This window comes from Physeter macrocephalus, chromosome 4 (assembly GCF_002837175.3).
Source record: "Physeter macrocephalus isolate SW-GA chromosome 4, ASM283717v5, whole genome shotgun sequence".
Classification (NCBI taxonomy): Eukaryota; Metazoa; Chordata; class Mammalia; order Artiodactyla; family Physeteridae; genus Physeter; species Physeter macrocephalus.
In genome coordinates this window covers 35,961,168-35,969,673 of record NC_041217.1, presented here as the reverse complement: position 1 = coordinate 35,969,673, position 8,506 = coordinate 35,961,168, and positions in this window count along the sequence as shown.

Genomic DNA, 8,506 nt, shown 5'->3' with positions numbered 1-8,506 from the left:
CAAACCCGGTTCCCCTGCATCGGCAGGCGGACGCGCAACCACTGCGCCACCAGGGAAGCCCAACACATATTCTTAAAAGAACCTGGTCCGTTGAGTGAGTTTTAAGAGTTACATTTTTATTAAACACCAAAAGTATAATAATAATAAAGATATTTAGATTGTCAAAAAATTACATATTTTAACTTTTGCCATCATCTCATGGATGGAGAGGTTCCACATGTTTATTGATCTTTTGAGGTGTTAACTTTAAACATTTTTATCCTATAGATATGCTTGTGAAATTATACCAGACAAAAACTCACTGGAACCACTCCTTCATATTCATACAACTGCAGATCCAAGTGAGGATCCATTACCTCCACCACTAATGGTCACAAGGGCTAAAATAATAGTGACAGCTAACATGTACTGAGTACTATATAAGTGTTAGATCATGTAATCTTTAAATAATCCCGTAGGGTAGGGATTATCATTATAGTCATTTTATAGAGGAAGAAACTGAGATGTAAAGAGGTTAAATAATTTACTAAACTGAAACAGGCAGTAAAGGTGAAGCCAGGCTTCCAACACAGGCAGCCCTACTTCGGAGCACCCTGGGCTGCCACTCAGGGCAAAACCCTTCAGAGTGAGCAACAGGGAGTATCAGATATGATACATAAAGTAATCTTGCTCCAAAGTTGAAAGTTATCCCAGCTCTGAATTTATCATTGCAATCACAGAAAATTATAATATTATAGCTCTTAGTTATTTTCATGTCTATTAAATGGTATTAACCAGTGGTTAATCATTACCCTGAGCAATGCTAGGGAGGCATGGCTGTCATTCAATAATAAGGAAATTATTAAACAGATCGTAGCACTCTCACATTATGAAAGATTGTGACAACACTAAAAAGTAAAAATATGAAAAAAGGTAAAAACATGAAAACTATTTATAATACAGTATCAAGTGGAAAGAAAACACTTAATTGTAGATTCACAACACAAAATCTATATTTAAAAAAAAAAGATGTGTGCATACAGGCAAAAACTAGAAGGGAATGTAAAAACTATAAAATTAATTTGTGTTTGGGTGGTAAGATGAGGTCTTTCTTTTCCTATTTTAAAAATTCTTTTAAGGGTATCAGATTACCCCTTTTTAGAGCTGAAAAAAAGAAAATGAAAGAAAATCTGAAGGCTTTCTGACCCATTTCTCCATCAAGCTGCTTTCATTATTAGTCTTCAGAGCCCTGGAATGCTCTCTGCAGAGCAGGCTGACAGCCATCTAACATGTCAGCGCTCTGGTGAGATCAGTCTGGGTTCATTTTACTGCATCAGTTCAAATATTCTCTGTTATGGATAATAGATTGTGCTGAGTATAAAACAGATCTGAAAGGCAAGGGTAGAAAGGTAGATGTAAGATGTATTGAAAAGGCTCTGGAGGATATTAACAGTTTGGGAATGTGAAGCCATCTGTGAAATAATTGGTATTGTTTAACTGAACTGTGGCCAAAAAAATGACAATTTAAACTAGGAAGGAAAAATGTCAGTTTCAGAAAGAGGATAACACTATCAAATAACCTAATTTTACCAGAGAGCAAACGTCTCTGGAATTACAGTGTTAGTGAGTACGGTTACTACTGTCGAGGCTCTTAGAATTCTTGGCTTAAGACAAAGGTACTGGTTCTGACGACCCAGGCTGTCATGAAAAAACAATGTGGAAGTGAAGTAAAGTAAGTGAAAACATGTTTTAAAGAATAGAAGCTTCATATTTTTAATTTTTTCTCAAATGACTTTTGGTAGCTGAGTAATTTATGTAAGTATATTGTTTTTAATAAATAAGGTGGCTTTTTAGTGATAAACTGGAAGTTCTCAGAGTCCTGCTATTACACAACTCACCCTGGGGAGAGGAGGGCAGTGCTTTAATTGAACCCTAAAAAGCAGTAGTTTTTAAAGTTCAGAAAGGGGTATGACATACCTAGGGGATAACTCATGATGATATTTGATTCAGAGATAAGCCTTATTTTGTATGCTGACAGGTCCAAGGCGACACAATCCAAAACAAAGTCTAAAGGGAGAAACTAAGTTGCTCTGAAGACTAACACACAGTTCTTCCTTTTAGTCCAAACAGAGATTGGTGTCTGGGAGGCCCTCCTTTTCTGGCCTACCTTCTGCTTCGTTTTTATATCTGTCCATTCTAACACACACACACACACACACACACACACACACGTGCACGCGCGTGCACACCTTCCACCCCAACCCCAGGCTTAAAGTTGCATCCTGTCTGGGCCCTTCCAGGTCAAAGCCAGTGAGATGGTCCTTCTCAGGAGCCTCGGATGAAATGTAACTTGTTTCTTACTCAGTGCTGAGACCCACAAGAATGGATCCACAGTTAGTTGTGCATTGGGGTTAAGCCTTTCAGATTCTTAGCATCTATACAATAGATGAATCTCATGCCAATATTGATCATCTCTCACAGCGTAACTTGGAGGTTTTCGTACAGTAAAAGGTCCTCTATCAACAATGATGACACAAAGCGACAAAAGAGAAGACTGAGAATTCTGTCCTGCCATGAATGTGAAGTTGTAACTCCAGTTAGAGAAGCAAACTTGCAAATGGACAAGTTAAGAAGATATTTATCGTCTCCTGATGAGTTTAGACTGTATCACCTCTGAGAATGAATATTTGTCCTAGGGATGTTTGTATGGACATCTGATTAAACAGTTACCAGCTAGACACTTGGAAGACTAAAGAGGAAAGTCTGCAAGTCTGCACTGGGGAAAACTTGAATGGGAACAGACTTAAGTATGCCCACCCTGAGCTGCTCTGCAGGACTTGGAGTTCCAAGCTCCCCTCACCACACACCCCTGGCACCTTCTGCAAAATGTGGGTTGTCAAGGCCACCAGGTACTATTCTGTTGAATGTCTGTGACCTTATTCTAAAGTGAATAACTTAGACTTCAGGAAGACATTGCTGAGAAAATATTGGAGGGACAACTTCTTTTGAGCAAGGTTGCCATTTCCCAAAAAATGAATAAGGAGTCATCCAGTAGAGTGGAAAGGGGGAACAAGATTAGAACTGGTAGCACCCATAGGGGGCCCTCCATGGGTTAACTAGGGGTTAACTTCATAGTGCTATTTCTTGAAGTATAGGAAAAGTCATATTAGCATACAGTTTAAAATTTTTTCTTTCATAATTGAGATTCCCGGTCATTACCCCAACCCTACCATAAAATCTGATAATCCTATACCTCCTTGTGTGATGTTGTGAAGGGTAAAGCGACAGGGTTCTAAAACATAGTGTTTCTTATCCTATATTTACCCCTTCATGGGAGCTCATAGAGGGCTCAGCATCTATCAAGGAGACCATATCCCAAAGTTCAGGATATGACCATCAACAAAGGGACCTGGAAATAGTGAGGAGAAGCACAGAATGCTGGCCAGTAAATGCCAGGTGGTCAACTCAACAGGGGCCTGATCTAAATCCTTCTCTTTACTAACCCACACTAGAGGAAGGGGACCCTCAGGTAGAGGCAGGCAGATGATTAGACTATCTATCTCTACTCGAGTCTAATTTGGTAAAGCAGAGTTTCTTAAATCCATCTTATCCAGATTTTCAAAACACTAGCATAGTTACACAAATAACTCTAAATTTATTTTAGTTTCCATTGAATTATATTTACTTTCCATGTATCATTTATACATTTTTACAGATGTGCTTTTGCTTTTTTAAATTGATTTGTTGGCTTGCTAGTAGTTTATTTTATTGCTTTTGTTTTCTATTGGTATTTATACCTCTCTCCACAAACACACACGAGGACCAGTTCCTGAATTTATTTATGAATAAATAAATGAATTCTACTCTAAATTCCAATTTATTCTATTGCTTTCCCCTTTTATTCTTACCTCCTTTATTTTTTAGAAATTTATTTGAAAATAAATAAATGGCTAATTTGTTTTTAATCCCCCTTATTTAAGTAATGAAAATATTTAAGACTATGAATACAAAAATATTTAAGACTATACCCTGGCCATATCTCATAGATTTTGTTCTTAATATTCTCATTAGCATTGTTTTCAAGTCATTCTTAGTTACAGATTTGGTTTCCTCTATATTTCAAGAGTAAACCAGGAGGTTTTTTTTTCCAAGAGGTTGAAATGTTTATTTCTTCCAACTTTTGCTATTTATTTCTAATTTTACTGTACTATGGTTAGAAAATCCTGCTGTAAGAGATAAACTTGTTTTAATGTTTGCTTTTTTTCTATATTCTTTTGCATGCATGAAATATAATAATTTTTATTGTGGTAAAATATACGACATAAAGTTTAGAATTTTAACCATTTTTAACTGTACAGTTTAGTGGCACTACTTAAGTAATTCACATTGTTATGCAACCATCCACCATTATCCATTTCCGGAACTTTTTCATCATCCCAAACTGTGCTTTTGGTGTCACATTCAAGAAATCATTGCCAAATCCAATGTCATGAAGATTTTGCACTAAGTTTTCTTCTAAGAGTTTTATAGCATTAGCTGTTACAGTTAGGTCTTTGATCCATTTTGAGTTCATTTTTATTTATGTGATAAGGGTCCAACATCATTCTTTTCAGGGTAATACATTTTTAACCAAAAAGCAAAGAATCAGAAAATATTAGCTCCAGAAGGGGCCCTCCCCATTTACGAATGAAGAAATTGGGATAGAAATAACATAGTAAGCCAAGCTCACACAAGTGATTGAGGGCAGCAGCAGACTAAAAGTCAAATCCTGTCTATTTTCAATGCATTACACTAGACTAATGTTTGCTTTTTTTAAATGAAGTTTGCTTTATGATTAATACAGTGAATTTTTTGACGCTTCATGGGCATTTGAAAATAAGGTACATTCTCTGTTTTCAGAGTTCTGTGTGTGTGTGTGTGTGTGTGTGTGCGTGTGTGTGTGTGTTTCTTTCTGTCCATATAGATAGATAGGTATGACAACCTTATTAATTGTATTATTCTTGGAACATAGTGTTAAGAGCTCAGGCTCTGATGCCAGGCAAACCTGTGTGACCTTGAACTCACACTTGTAACCTCTCCAAACCCCAGTTAAAGTAGAGGTGGTATCCCATTGAATGCATAGCCCTAAAAGGGATTTCAATCTTCATACACATTTCTTTCTGACTTTCAATGGAACCCAAATAGTTGGCCCACAGGAACTCCTATTACCATCACCTGTCCTCTCTTATGCTCTAGCGCCCTAAACTCCCAGAACCCTCTCATACTTCTATGCCCATAACATTCTCTTACTCTGCCATCTTGGGCTCCCCAGCCCCGCTGTCCTCATTCCCATCTCCATGTGCCAAGCTTCAGGCACAGGACCTTGGTCTATTGTCTCTCATCCTGAGGGAATGTCGTTTCCCTTCAGTCCCAGTGCTTGAGAATTCATCCTCTTCATTTTCCCCTGCCTACTCCTGTTCTCTTTCTCCTCAGAGAATGGAGGCAGTAGTAGGCAACCGAGAAGATTGTGACATACTCCCAACCTCTTAATAATTGTTATCTTATCACAGCTATTGAAAAGTCTCATTACGTGCCTCACATGTGAAGTCTTAGACTTCATGGGAGCCACATAAATCATCCATTCAGACACTGAATGGACCATTCAGACAAGATGAATTGCACAAAGGTTACAAAGCTACTCAGTCAACAACTTGTCCCAATCCGGTTCCCTCTCCACCATCTTATACTGGACTTCTTGGAAATTTCCTGACTATCTCATTTGTAATAGTTTCTTTTTTTTTTTTTTTTTTTTTTCCGGTACGCGGGCCTCTCACTGCTGTGGTCTCTCCCGTTGCGGAGCACAGGCTCCGGACGCGCAGGCTCAGCGGCCATGGCTCACGGGCCCAGCCGCTCCGCAACATGTGGGATCTTCCCGGACCGGGGCACGAACCCATGTCCCCTGAATTGGCAGGCGGACTCTCAACCACTGCGCCACCAGGGAAGCCCTGTAATAGTTTCTTTTTAATGCACACAGATAAGTTCCTTTTAGTTTTTCCCCAAATTTCCTAGCTCAGTGGACTAGGAAATATTTTCATAAGATTCTGGCCTGCTATTGCTCCCTGATTTCCCAGCCACCCAACCACCATCTTTTCACCTTCCCCTACCCCCTGTCCCCCATCCCATTGCTTCAGAAAGGAGGAAATTCAGAGCTGACCTCATTCCAGAATTCTGAAAAAAAAATACAAGTACTTTAGAAGAGCAGAAAGTCTTTACAACACCAGGATTGGGAAGAAGTAAAGTAAGAAAAGAGAAAATCCTTACACAGAGAACTACCTGATACACATGAAAACCTACACTGGAACCTCTTTTCTAGGTCAAAAAGGCCTTTTTTTCCCCCTTCATAGAAACTGCAAGGTTTGAATCTGACCCAGAGACCCATCCTTGTCTAAACTAGAAAGGGATTTTTGACTTGAAACTGACCGAGAGCTCAGACCAATGGAAGAGCAAGAGAAAGGGAGGCTGGGCTGCCCGGTGGTGGGAGGAGCTCCTGAGCCCAGCCCTGAAGGCCTCAAGGGTTCAGGCGCCCCTCAGATCGCACCAGAGAGCAAGAGAGAGGAACTGGGGTGAGCAAGAATTGTGGTTTCCTGTTTCAGCAAGGCTGCTGTGCAAAAAGAAAGACAGTACCAAGAAGGGAAATGCTAAGGGGGCCCAGAGCCATGGATTGAGAGCTTGCCCCATCAGAGTCCAGAGCCGAGATCTGCCCAGGAGCTGGGCTGCTTTCCTGAGCTGCTTGGGTTGGATCCTGGGACCCAAGGTAACTGAGGAGGAGGCTTTTGTGTCCAGGTTGGGGACCTCCGACTCTGGGGTGGGGCAGAAGAGGCTCTGTCTGCCAGCTTCCCTGGTCTGAAGGGGGAGACACTGGAGTGGATGTTGTAGTTTGAGTGTTGGGGGTTGGGTAAACAGGAAAGTGTCCCGCGTTGGTCTCCAGAGGCACAGCTTCCATCACTCTCTGCTCCATCCATAAGATTAGATTAGCAGTGAGTCAGATGACTAAGGGTTCAGGCTCCCCAGTGATGGGAGGTACATTTTACAGCTCCCTTCACAGCAGGGACTCCATAGCACCAAGCTGCCTTCCCAGCAGCTTGGGTGCAGGCCCTTCTCTCCTAGCTCACTCTGAGAGCTCTCGGCTAGGAAGGCCAGACCGTTCATTCATGCAGGAGGCCATTTATCACACACACAGCAGGGAATTAGGAGCAAAGACCGGGAAAGGCAGCAACAAAGCACTGTCAGGTGAGGGCAGTGCCCTGATCTCCCCCTGTGGCAGTGAGGACAGTCTCCCCGCAGCCAATACCACCCCTTCCCAGAGCTCCAGCTGGGCCCTGTCATGCCACCAAGGGCTGCCTGGGCAGTGGCCCAGTGACCTTTCTTTGAAGCACATGGGGACCCGTTCCTTTTCCTTCTACAGCCCACCTCTGTCAGTCAGCCGTCCACATGGCTTCTTGTGTTTAAGCAAATCAGAATAGCCAAGACCTCCCGGAAAGTTGGGTATGATTCTACCCAGGTGTGCCACACCAAATCCTACCCAGTGTGAGAGCCTGGGGGCCTGAGAACACTCACATCTCTGAGGAGACTTTCCCACTGCAACTCCCAGCTTGGGTAGCAAGGGCTAACGTCCGCCCCCCCACCCCAGGAAACAGAGCAGAGCAGCCATGTGTTTCAGTGAACTAGCGTAGACAGAGCCCACACACTTATCTCTCCCCAACAGCCCTCTCTTCTTCGCAGCAGGAGTCAGGAGGATTCTCCACAATCAAGGGATCTGCCTCGTCTACGAAGCCTGAGGGATTACCTGGAACCAAACAGGGAGGGGACCTAGCGCCCCACATTTTAAAGGTGGGAAGCAGGCAGTCCTCTCGTCTTTGCCTTTCTGCCAGGCCTAACTGAGATGGCAGTTGTACCCAGACCACAGAGTAGTCCTTTCTCCCTGTAGCCCACACCCAGAAGTCAGATGAACAGAACAACAGTAAATATGATTTCAACCAGGGACCAGCATCGCCTGCGTGGGGTAGACAGTGGCCCTTCAAAGAGAAAGGGGGAGGGGGAATTGGAGGATGAGGCATTCTCGGTCCTGGAGTGCTAGGTTAGCTCGGGACATTTGTCTCATAGCACTGAGTCTTCAATATCCAAGATCAGTAGGACAGGAGTGATAATAATCATATTATTATAAAAAGCTAACATTTATTGCGTGCTATGTCCCAGATGCTTGACGTGCATTTTCTCTTTAATCCTCATAACCTTAGGAGGTAGGTTCCCACTTTATAAATGAGGAGACAGAGACATAGAGACAGTTAATAGCTTGTTCAAATGCACGTGGGTAGTAGATGACAGGGCCGGGACAGGAGTCCACACAGTCTGAGTCCAGGGTCGGGGCACCCCGCCTCCCCCATTTACGGCAGAATAACTAGGGCCTATGGCTTAGGACACCACAAGTATAGATTCTGAAAGTGGAGTTTACCTGCACACCCGGTCCTTCATAATTTCATATGAATGG